This window comes from Triturus cristatus, chromosome 3_1, assembly GCF_964204655.1.
Source record: "Triturus cristatus chromosome 3_1, aTriCri1.1, whole genome shotgun sequence".
NCBI lineage: Eukaryota > Metazoa > Chordata > Amphibia > Caudata > Salamandridae > Triturus > Triturus cristatus.
In genome coordinates this window covers 907031424-907044549 of record NC_140583.1, presented here as the reverse complement: position 1 = coordinate 907044549, position 13126 = coordinate 907031424, and the positions used below count along the sequence as shown (strand labels likewise).

Here is a 13126-nt window from a genome sequence, read left to right as displayed (position 1 = left end):
AATGCCAAGTGTGGCGTGGATGCGCTGGCCAGACTGCAGTATGCAGACCACAGACATGCCCATGTCGACATATACTGCTGGTGTTTGGAGTGTAGTGAACAGTGGATGCAACCATGTTACCCCAGGCAGTGGGAAAGAGCGCGGAAAGTAGCTCATTACATCCCCCCCTTTAAGCGTGAGCGGAGTGGGCTGGCCCGGTGTACGCCAGGCCAGTGTAGGGGTGTGAATAAAAAGCCAGTAGCTCTGGGCGTGGTTCTCTTCCAGAATGGCCAACGTGTCTGCTAAGGCGGCACCTCCCAGAACGCCACGAGGCCAACGCCATGAGCGGCGGTGCCTGCGACCAGGTGCACCTGCTGCACCCCAGGCCACAGGTCCCCAGACCCGTCTTGGCCGCCCCTGCGCAACCAGGCCACATCGCTCACCTTCTGACACCGGCGTGTGTCAAAGAAGGCCCACCTCATGCTTGTGCAAGCTCCAAGTCCGAGGCCCGCGACCTTGGCAGCCTCCTCAGACTATCGCAGTCTTCCCAGAGACAGGCCCGCAGCACTGCTTTCTCATTGACGTACTGCACCGGCCTACACTGCGGTCAAGTAGGTCACACATTTGGAACTGAGTCCTGATTAAACAATGGCCAAGTACACATATTAATGCAGAGTTTAAATCACTATACTCCCTTCGATGTGGTGCCACCAACTCTGTGCATAGCATTCCAACCACACGTGTCTGTGGGCCCTTGCTGACTACGCCTTCGGCCTACACTGCGATCCAGCAGGCCTCACACCAATCTAAAGTAGTCCGTAACATGCAGGACATGGCATCGTCGCAGGCTGCACACCCTCTCAGCTCTACCTCCATCAACCACAAGTCATCTTCACATGCCATTTCAGCATCGTGTGTTAGAGTTCCAGGAGGAGCTTGCTGAACAGCGGTTGGCCCGCGCTGACCGCTGCCTCCGGCCTACACTGCGGTCAAGTAGGTCACACATTTGGAACTGAGTCTTGATTATGCAATGGCAGAGTACACACTTTATGGCTGCGTTTATACCACTGTACTCCCTTCGATGTGGTGCCACCAACTCTGTGCATAGCATCCGAACAACACCTGTCTGTGGTCCCTTGCTGACTACTGCCTTCGGCCTACTCTGCGGTCGAGTAGGTCACACATTTGGAACTGAGTCTTGATATTCCGTATGGCAGGGTTCATATCATTGTACGCAAAGAGAGGAGTAAGAGGAAGACGTGGTTCAGTCTAGAGGAAAAAAGGATCCTCGGTACGGAGGTGATCGGACACTAACGACAACTGCTCTGGTGCCACTAACTCCGTACATCACAAGCCAATGACACGTGGCTGTGGGCCCATGCTGACTGCTGCCTCCAGCCTACACTGCGGTCTTGTAGGTCACACATTTGGAACTGAGTCTTGATTTGTCCATTGCAGAGTCGACATCATTGTACAGGCATCATCGCAGACTGCATCCCCTTCCAGCTCTGGTGCCACAGACTCTGTGCCCCGAAAGTCATGGACACTCTCTGGTTGGACTTTGGTGGTGTCTGAGAATATGGCCTGAGGGTTTTCTTCATCATCATGTAGATGATAATGAGTCTGTAATATTCATCTCCTCCATATTGCCTGTTTCTGCTTGGTACTGCCCTCTGCATCATGCCCTGGAAGAACAGCTTCCACTGCCCCGGAAACACTCCACGACACTCACCTTGGACATCGACAAGGACCCGCTTAGCTCTCGTGGCCCTACCTCAGTGCGCCGCAAGTCATCGGCCCTTGCGGGTGTGCCTGTGCCGGCCGCACTGCATCCGGGTCCACTAACTCTGTGCAGCTCAAATCATGGACCCTCTCTGATTGAATAATGGATGGCCTCTGAGTCGATGGGCTGGGGGTCCTTGATGCCATGTGTCTGTGGCCCTGCGCTGACTGCTGCCACCGGCCTCAAATGCGGTCCACCAGGGTTCAAACATCAAATCCAGTCCTGACCTGCCTAGACGACGCATCAACGCAGGAGGCACACGCCACCACCGCCAGGACCACCTCCAACCAACAACTGCCAGAGTCGAAAGAGTCCCACAGCCAGACTACCAGAGTTGCTCACACCTGTCGTTGATGCCATCATCAGCTTGATACCCTGCTCAGCATGTGCCACTGACTCAGTGCACCACAACTCATGGGCCCGTTCTGATTGAGTTTTGTACTGTGGACAGCTCACGGAGCAATGTCACCTCAGGCAGTGGGAAAGAGCTGGAACGATGATGGGGAAGATGAGGCATGTGTAACAGTGGCGGTTTCTCGTACCGGGCGTCGGGGCTCCGCCCCCTTTACTTTTGTCCCCATCATCACCGTCCATCTCCACAATAAAAACAGTTTGCAGTTTATGTTATTAAAAATGCAGGCTGCTGCACTCACCTAAATTCGGTCGGTAAATAGTATACATGCCATCCTTGTTTTCTGTGAATGGGGCCATAAGTAATGCACAATGCCAGCCTGAGTCACTGACGCTGAGTGACGTTGGGCAAACTATTTGCCGGGCTGAAGAGCTCACCGACCTGAGGTCTGTGAGGTCATCAGCTCGGCAAACACATAGCTCAAAGGATCAGTCTCCACCCCCTGATGACGTGGGGGTAAAGTTAGCCCCGGGCGCTTCAGGCTTAAGCCCTGTAGTGCAGGGGCTTCACGTCAATCAGGGAGTGAAGAGCATGGCTACCCCACCCATTTCCAACTCGTCACGGTGGGTTGGTCCCACCCTGTGAGGAGGAGTTGGCAAGGGGTGGGGTAGAGGCTCCAGGCAGACAGGAAGCGTAGAAATTGATTCTGTGCAGTGTATCCACATGATTCCTGAAGACACACTGCGCAGACTCGAGTTTTCTGTTTCCGGTGTTGAATTGTAGGTGCATCACACGTCTACAGCACTACACAGTGATGGACTGTCTGGCAGCCAGCAGAAGACCCCTGGACACGATGGCAGCATGAAGGGAAGGTTGCTTAGGTGCCCACTTCAGTTGTCTGGGACTCGTGGCTGCGTCACTGCTTGCAGAGTCCAGATGGTGCTCTGCAGACTCTCAACCCTGTCTCACGAGGTGAGTGATTTGTATTTTATGGCTCCATCTGACTGGCTGTAGGATGGGATTTCCCTTAGGTTATGTTCAAAGTTTCTTTATTATAGTTATACTTAGAAACAACTAAAGAATGTATTTAATCACTACATGTTTATGACTGTAAATATTGGATTTTACACGAGTGTGATATATTTATATATAAGAAATACTGAATGCATATACCGACAATTCTGTTATAGTATATTCATCAGCTTGTATATCACAGAAAAGTGGTAACATTCCTTTGGTTTAGAATAAAATTAAAGTATGTTTGTGGTTTTTTGGGGCAATCAGAGTGGCGTGAGATAGAGCGTGGAGCAGGGCAGGGACAGAGGAGCAGGGAAGAGACAAAGGGGCAGTCAAAGGACAGGCAGAGCGGGGAGAGTAAGAGGGGGAAGAGCCTCGAAGGCAGAGAGTGGCAGGAGGAGGGAGAGGGGCAGTTGGGCCAGAGACAGAGCTCTGAGTGTAAGAGGGCAGAGAAGGGCAGAGACAGAGGGGCAGTCAGAGCGGCGAGAGAAAGAGTGTGGAGCAGGGCAGGGACAGAGGAGCAGGGAAGAGACAAAGGGGCAGTCAAAGGACAGGCAGAGCGGGGAGAGTAGGAGGGCAGAGAAGGGCAGAGAAAGAGAGGCAGTGAGAGAACCGCAGGCAGAGAGGGGAGAGTAAGAGGGGGGAGAGCCTCGGAGGCAGAGAGTGGCAGGAGGCGGGAGAGGGGCAGTTGGGCCAGAGACAGAGCTCTGAGTGTAAGAGGGCAGAGAAGGGCAGAGACAGAGGGGCAGTCAGAGCGGCGAGAGAAAGAGTGTGGAGCAGGGCAGGGACAGAGGAGCAAGGCAGAGACAGAGGGGCAGTTAGAGGACAGGCAGAGCGGGGAGAGTAGGAGGGCAGAGAAAGAGAGGCAGTTCAAGAATCGCAGTCAGAGATGGGAGAGTGAGAGGGGGGAGAGCCTGGGAGGCAGAGAGAGCAGTGGGGCAGAGACAGAGAGTGGCAGGAGGTAGGAGAGAGGCAGTTGGGCCAGAGAGAGAGCTCTGACTGTAAGAGGGCAGAGACAGAGGGGCAGTCAGAGCGGCGAGAGAGAGCACGGAGCAGGGCAGAGTCAGAGAGGGGTAGAAGGAGGCAGATGGGTAATTAGAGAGCCACTGGCAGAGCAGGGAGAGTAAGAGGGCAGAAAGCACTCAGGGTTCTTCAAATTAAAGCAGGGTGCACTTTCACTCAGGGTTCTTAAAATTAAAGCTGGGTCCACTTTTGGATTCAGGTCCAAGTATCAGTGCTGCTCAATGGCAGGTTCCGCCACAACTTTTTGACATGGATACATGTGTGCCAAACTAAGCCGATCTGCTTCTATTTATAGATTGGTGTATGAGAGCACCCAAAGTATGTCAGAGAGCGCATGTTATTTCACTTTAGTGCTGTAAAGAGGTCTGCAAACCCAGAATACCTACATAGAGTTTCACATTGTTGCAAGTGTTAGAAACCACATCAAAGGCTCCTTGCCGCCTAAGCTAGGTGGCTGGCACGCCATTTGATGCCTTTAACTTAGTAGCGTAAAATGCAGTGCAATTTGCGCAACAGATTCTGCTGACAGAAGGCGAGAGTAGAGGTGAAGTGGGAACCCTTCTCTCAGCAGACTCCTGAGGCCGAGTGAAGTCATCACTAACACAGTGAGGTAACGTTTAATAATGGGAAAGAGTAGGCAGTTTTTTTTGTTATGTTTGTGCTCCTGTTTTATGGTCTGGAAGGCTGCTTTTACTGTTTATTTCTCTGGTACTACCACAAACATTGTCTGCAGCAAGTAAAGTGCATGCAATCTCCTATACCTTGCAAAACACCTATATGAACTTGGACTTTGATGTTTCTGGGGGTACAGAGCTGACCTCGGGTGACTGTCCAATTTACAGGCAAAACTACTGATTATGCAGCAGTAATGCACTGTTGTGCTTTGTTATGATTTTTAAATATTTTTTTCAGCAGTTTTTCAACTGTTGGCTTTTATATTTTATAGAGCAACAACAGTGTACACTGATGCATGTGATCGATGTTTCGCTGTGAGAAATAGTTACAGAATGTATTTGGGAGATTATGTATTCCATCTAGTGTCCTTTTTTCAATAAAAGCCACAATGCTGAGGCAGAATAGGACTGTCGCTGTGTATGTTTTAGTAATTACAGAAGGAAGTGTGTTTTCACATTAAAGCTTTCATGGTGGGTCTTGTGCCTTACACTGCCAACTTATGTTTTTATTTTTTGTTAGATTTGTGACAAAAATACAAGTCAGGTTTAGTCCAACACTATGTCCCTAGACTGCTTACTGAGGTGCAGGTGTACTTTACTAGAAGTGTTCAGCCTCCCTCCTTACAATAATGCCATTAACAAAGAGGCAGCTCAGTTGTCGTGCACCCTATGTGTGGTCTAGATTCTTATTGCTTTTTCATTTTTTTGTCTAAATTAGCTTAAAATGCACTATTTGCCCTTTTTTTCTTTCAAAAACTTCTTAGATGAAGAACCCCCTCCCCCTGATCTTGACTTATATCAGTTGGGCTCAGTTGGTTCTAACTTTTTTACACTTTGAAAAATCACCAGCTGCCACTGCTTTACTTATTTTACGAGCTCAAACAGTTAAGGTGAATGCTTCAAAAAAAGAACATTTTGATGGCAAATGTGCTATGTATGAATGGTACTCAGCATTGTTATCTATAAGTCTGCTATGCAGTTCTGTGATTATACTGAATAAAGAACTACCTATGTTATTAATATGACATTGACATCTCTTTATTAATGTAATAACTGTACTTTCACAATTGCTTTTTTAACCATCTTGCTTTCTCAAATTTGCTTGAAAATGCACCATTTGCCCACTCTTTTTCCACATTTTCTCGGGGGGGGACCCCCCCGAACCCTCCTTATGCTGATCGGGCGCGCTCGCTCGCCGCGGTGCGTTCCACCACACGTTTGACGCCCCACCACTTTCAAATGTCACCAGCCGCCACTGATGTGTAACACACCCCACTGCATCTGCAGCGAGAATATCGCAAAGGGACACAACCCTAGACAATCACTTAACAAGAGCATCAATGCACTTCAGCTCACTGACCCTTCTGATTGCATATTGTGTGACGTCTGTACTTGCTCCGGCTACAACCATGATGCTTCGCAGTTGTTTGTGTTATGTTGATATTTTCGGTTTCCGCTTAAATAGTGATCAATGTTCAAGTTGTTGCCAGCAGCAACCACTCCATGAGGGCTGGCTTACACTCACCCCACACCCATCCAGCACAGGCATCACTGTACATGTGACCCTGGCAATAAAAGGGGCCGGGAGCATGTGCCCGTAGCCAGGTCCGCAAACTATCTAAGTGTGTCCGTGTGGTCATTATGCATGCATGAGGGACACCGGGGCTCTGGGTGTGGTTAAGTTGTGGCCTTGCCAATGCAGTAACTAATGTGTGTGTCTCTGTTGTGATGTCGGCGCCACCCGTCACGCAATGGACAATGTTGCAATGTATCATGCCCCCGGAGTACGGGCTCGGCCAAAGGGGTAAATGAGGGAGCACAAGCCCGCTCGGGGTGTGGGATCATACATGCCAACTGTTGTGTGTGTCGCCATTACCGCAGCATAAGCCAAAGGTCTATCCTCAACCCCATCGCGAGTTCAGCCAGCCATGAACTCTACATCTGTTTCTGCCCTGTCCTTACCATAGGCCTACACACACGTGGCTGCCCACCTTCAACGCACAACATCACAGTGTCGTAGTCAGGCTTGTGGACATTCGCAGACAAGTATGACAATGGTGTGCCGTAGGAGTGCAAGTGATGCAACCGCGCTGTGCACAGTAGTAAATAGGCTCGGGGGGAGGGAGGAGCAGTAGTGAGGCTACGTAATACACATTGATGCCACTCATTTGCTACAAGCAGTACATGTCAAAAAGGAATCACTAAGACACACATATCATACACCAATGAACCAGTGAGCCTGCCAACACATCATGCGGAACCAACTATTGACTCATGTCACTCTGCACTGTCACAGGTGACCAAGGATATGCACTCTGCCCTTGGATGATGACACCCCTCCGAGCCCCGAACACACAGGCCCAGAGGCAGTACAGTGCGGCCCACAAACGAACCAGGGGCATCATGGAACGCACATTTGGCGTGTTGAAGTCACGTTTCTGGTGCCTGGACATCACAGGTGGAAGGCTCCTGTACAGCCCAGACATTGTGTGCAAGATGATCGATGCATGTTGTGTGTTGCACAAAATATGTGTACACACCAATGCCCCATGGCTACAACTGCCAGATGCACCAGACGATGATGAGGAAGATGAGGCATGTGGACCACACCCCACTTTAGCTGCAGCAGGAATAGCCTGTAGGAACACCATCATTGACAATTTCTTCACATGAGCACGTCACATTGTCACAGTCCTTAGCTGACATGGGACAGTACAAAATGAGCACAGGCACATCATGTACAAATAAATTATTTCATACACACATTCCCTGAGTTCATGTCACTCCTGTGTACAGGCACATCACTCTGACAAGTGTAAGTGAAACATGTAGTGCTAACAATTTTGAAAATTTGGAATAGGTTTTGGGGGTGTCACCTCTGTACAGAGAGGCTGTTTGGGGTGTCACGTATTCGAAAAGCCATTTCTGTGTGTCAGAGATAGTACGGAATCCCACATATCAGCGTCTCACATGTGTCTCACTTAATTGCATATAGGCTGTCATTTGTGACCTACAATTGACAACAGGGCTTCTTTTGGGGTCAGATATGTACCACCATGATGCAGGGATGCACCCTGTGACTCAAGTCCCACAACATGTGCAACATGGACGTAAGGGGGAATCACTGCCCCTACATCCGTACATGCTTTCATACTTGATTATTCATGTACATGACACATCTGTGTGTATTGGAAGGTATTATTCACGTACAGTGGAGTGTTGAAGCTGTCTTAGTACTGCGCCATGCAGATAACGCTTTACAATGTTGCCCCATGGAGGGCCAGCCAGAGTCCTATAGGGATTGACAAGTTACTGGGAATGGAAAGAGTCCAGTACACAGGCTGATTGCTGTGTCATTGTTTTGCAAACGAAATGTGGCAGTCCCTGTCGAGGTGCAAGGTTAGTGTGGCTGGGTGTATCGGGGGACAGTGGAAGGTGTTATTCCAGGGCACGATCCAGAGTGCAGAACCAAGCAGTGACAAGCCATATGGCGGAGATGAATGCTACTGCTTCCTATTTACCACTGAGGCAGATTCATCCTAACCTTCGGCCTCTGATGTTTCATGTGCCTCACATGTGGGTGGTGGTGTTTGGTCTGCAGCACTGTGTGAGACTGATACATCAGGGGGCCGAGATGTAGAAGTAGCAGCATCATTCCTCTGCGCAATGTCTTGTGGCATCACTCCCATGATGAGGACCTGCGGGGCATGGAAGATCCCATCTACAGCTTTCTCGTGTGCAGCCGTGGTAGCCATTCTTTGCTCCTGCATCCGCTCCATGTTCCCCATGACACTCCTCATGTTTCCCAAATCACGGATAACATCGCTGTAGCCACTCTGACTGGACAGTTGTTTTTGACTCCGAGTCATGACTCCAGCGACGCCAGCCATGAATTGTTGGTGGGCATGGGGTGGACTGTGGGTGACCGTTTGGGAGTGTAAGTGGTCCCTGATGGGACTTAGACACCCACGTATGGCATCCAGTTTGGCTGCCATGAGTTGGAACCCCAGCCGCACCTGTTCAGCCAGCACCCTCTGGCAGTCTAACACACGGCGTTGGAACGCCATGTGTTCTTCGGTGAGGTGCTGGGAGCCAGACATGGTGGTGGGTGCTTCCTGCTGTGTGGTCTATTCAGAGGGTGGGCTCACCTCGATGGTGCTGGGCTGACCTGCTACTAGAGGTGGGGTGCAGCGGGTGTCCATGAACCGCTGGAGTTCGTCTAGGTCGATGTCCTGGTGGTTGTATCCATCATCACTGACGTGATGTAGGGTCTGCTCTGCCGGAGGTGTTGATTGTCTCTCTGCAATGTAACGGAGAGATGCAGTTTCACTGTGTGTTACATGTATGTTGACGCTTTGGTGAAGTTTACATACAGACTGCATGACAATGTACATTGTGACTGTTTGTGGTGAGTTGCCTATTTGATGCGGGACAGTGGACATTTGTGCGACATCAGGGATGTGAGGTTGTACTCGTACCTTGTCATCTAACAGTTTCCTGTTATGCCAGGAGTGATTGGCCATTTTGTACACCCATGCTGCACCAGTTGTGTCCTGTGTACTGTTGTGAAAGTGTTGCAGTTTGTACCACATTGTTGTCAATGTTGAGGTGCTTTTATTCCTATGTGTGTGTGCAGCATTGTGGGTGAGTCGCCCCTGCAGCTCTGATTTTGTGGCCCCTTATCCCTTACAGGCGGTGTGCCTTTGCCTTCTATGCCGCTACAATGCTGAGATGTACCGACTTGGTTGTTTAGGGCTGTTGGTTGAGTTGTGACTCTTGGGCATGGTTTGTCCGCAGATGTTATTGTTGATGTCAGTGGTTGTTTGTGCTCGTGGCTGTGTCAGAGTGTGACCTGCTCCTTTCCGGATGTGGTCGACACTCAGCCACCTCAGTGTCGTGGCATGCTGATTATCATGTTGTGTCACTTGCATTGCCAGGGTGGCTCACAAATGGGCATCTTTGCTGGGTTTCGCACGTGTGCATGTGTTGGTGGTGAGATTATTGATGTGTGGTGTGGGGCCCCTTTGGGGACATTGGATATGGGGGCCTACTTGGTGTTTGTGAGTGTGATGCGGTGTGCCACGGGGATCAGGGACAATATCCAGAGTCATTGTGGGTGTGCAGTGTGCTCTACTAACATGTGCATGTGTGCCATTGTGCCCATCTCCCCCCGTCCCCCCAGTCCCTTGTCGGTACTCACCCTGTTAATGTTGTGTCAGGTCATGTTGAGCAGTGTCCGAATCCCCAACTCCTGGCACCGTGTCCCGACTGATGACTGTGGCCACCATTTTCTCCATGTCATCCAGCTACTGGTGTGCCGCTGGACCCCCACCTCCGATGAGCGTTGCTGCTTTTATGTTGGCATTGAGTTTCTTCTTGGTTTAGGCCTTCACATCATTCCAGTGCCCATTGGCCTCTTCCATTGTCCTCCTCAATGCTGCAACTGCATTCACATGGTCCAAGATAGTCTGCCATATTTGTGTCTTTGTTGCCAATGACACGTTTGCGGTGCCGAACAGTTGTTGGTAGTGTTCTATCACCTCCGTAACAATGATCCTGTTTTCCTGCAGACTGAACCGCGTCTTCCTCTTCTCCTTGGCCTTCCCCGACCCCGAGGTTCCTTGCTGGTTGTCTGTGGGGCTTGTGGAGTTCGCGTTGTCCTCTGCACTCGGCCCGGGTGCATCCATGGTGGTACGCAGTTTATTTTTTTGGGCCTTTTTTTTTTTTTCTTTTATAGTGTATTTTCCCAAATGACGCACGGGAATTGGAGGCCTGTCGCTGGTTATCGCTGATTTTTGTAACGCGATTGGCCACATCGCAACTTTTTCCGTGTTTCGCGTTTTTCCTGCGTCACGTTAGTTTTAACGCGGTCATTTGGCGCGTTATCGTGAGACTATCGCATGGTGCCGTCGGGTTGAGAATACAACGTTAACACGGTGTTATTTTCCCGCGATAGTCTACGATGTGCAACGTTGCGTTAAGCAAATTTTGCGATAGTTATCACACGTTCTTGAGAATATCCCCCAGAGAGAGGTAAAGAAAATAGTTCCTCTGCTCTACAAGGTCTAATGTGGGGGTATAAAACGTATCCAATCAAAACGCGGTGAGACTGAAATTTGTCTTAGGCAGGACAAACAAAAGAATATGGAGAAAAGCTAAGGAGCAGGGAACTGAGGTGGATAATAAAGCCAATAAATTATGAGCAATGGTCAGCATAAAACCCACTCTAATACCATTCCCCCAGGTGAGATATTTATGACGTGTCGTAAATACCTCCTAATCTAAGTTTTTAACTAGCACATGAGGCATATCATGTAGAATAGGTATTTAAATCAATCAATTCTGATGTTTTATTAAGTGCAAAACATAAACATGTTGCAGCAAGCACAAAACCTTAATTAGCAAACACAAAATAATTCTGCAAATAATGTTAAACATTATTTTCATAAAGTTCATTTTCTGAGAGTGCACACATAAAAAATTTAATTAGAACATAAACAATATGTTAGCCTTTATAACAAAAATTAAATATGAGGATAACAATAAAAATGGAAGAAAGCGAGAAAGGGAAAAATCTTTACTATCAAATGTCATAATAATTAAGAATCGCACTACTTGAATTTATGATTTATATTGAAGTTTTTTGAGTTACGTATGCCAAACATCATCACGTTTTAATATGTGATTGTTAGATTCTTGTTTGATGATGTGGTTAACACTTGGGCTGGGCGAAATTTTAATTAGGCTGGCGTAATTTGCATAATTTTGAGACTTTTCATTATGCTTGTTACATGAAATTCCTGATATTATGCTATTACACCAGATGCGTTACATAAACTGGAAGACGCAAATTATATCCTTTGGCAAGAATTAATGCAAGGACACATTTCCCAATAAAATATTGCACTTTTAAAAAAACAAATACTTTTATTAAGTTTTTACAACACATCTCAACAAACCAATGTGTTTTAGAACAAATAATGCCTGGCAAGCTTAACTCAGACTCAAGATAACAGTAGTCTGATTGCATAACTAAGGGGATGCTTGTAGCAGCAATAGCATCAACATACACATCAGGGGAATGCACCACCATGGAAAAGGGCCAGGGAGTGCACAGTAATGAAGCATGCACAATGTAGAAGTATTTGAGCCAGATCACCTCCTTCCAGTACACCTGTCATGCACAGTCCCCAGGATCCCCAGTCACAACAGAGGAAAGAAGCAGAGCAAAGGAGTAAGTAGGGAGAGGTGAAGGCCACTAAGGAGTGCCATCTGAGGCCAGACTCAGCATTCCAGCTTCCGGGCCGGTACAGAGCTGGCAAATGAGGAGCCATCCACAAACACCCGACCCCCTCGATGCACTTGCGGGCAAGCTAAAAAGATAATATCCCATGCAAGTAATATCTGTACTTTCCTAAACCCGTGAAAATATTTATGTTTTTTTTATATTAAAAGAAATTTAGCTGCACAGACAAATACTTGAATACTCTGATATAACTAAATATATTATGGCTATAGGGTCTGTGACTAATACTTTCCCCTCCACTTCTGTAAATGCGGTGCCCAGAATATGTTCGCTTATGTTGCTTTCAGAAAATACTTTTAGTATTTTTTATCTTGTTTTTTTAAGTGGACTATATTGTAATTGATTTTCAGTACTTGAAACAATATCTTGGGCTTTGGAGCACGCCAGTCATCCATGTAATTTTTTGGCATCCATACATTGAAATGCTTTCGGTCAGCCCTCTTTATCCTTTGGTGTGTACTCTGTGATCCACTTAATGTTCATGCCCTCCACAGCATACAGCATGCAGCAATGAGTCAGTTAGTTTAATTAAGCCTTGGCAGCTTTGCAGTGTGAGAGACATTTTTTTTCTGATCACCTGTACAGTCATCTGAAAAAGAGATGCACTTTTCACATATTTTTCTTTGCAAGTCTGTGCCTGCCATAATTTGACATCAGCATTTTTACTTTTTTTAACTTTTAAACTTTTGATTTCTATTGGATATGCTTGCTCAATAGTAACTCAGAAAATGGCACGTTTCTAAATGACTGCCAATACTATTAGAAATGCCATTAAAGGCCTGATTACAAGAGGGTTGGTTAATTCTGACCCATGCTAAAACCTTTGTTTATTCATAGGTTAGAATTACGAGTTGGTAGGTACTTCATGCATCCAATAATTATCTGATGCATTAATTACCTTAACCTTAGTTAAATCACAGCAGGTCACACCTGCCCAAATTTAACAAAGGAAGAGCGCATGTAATTACCAGATCATGCTGATTTTAGTGCGT

The 13126-nt window shown here is 47.8% G+C and overlaps 1 protein-coding gene across 2 annotated transcripts in view; it reads right to left on the bottom strand.

Moving 5' to 3' along the window:
• The window catches only part of DPP4 (dipeptidyl peptidase 4), a 554733-nt gene that overhangs the window by 540631 nt on the left and 976 nt on the right, over positions 1 to 13126 (bottom strand). The gene's annotated exons all lie outside the window — the stretch shown is intronic.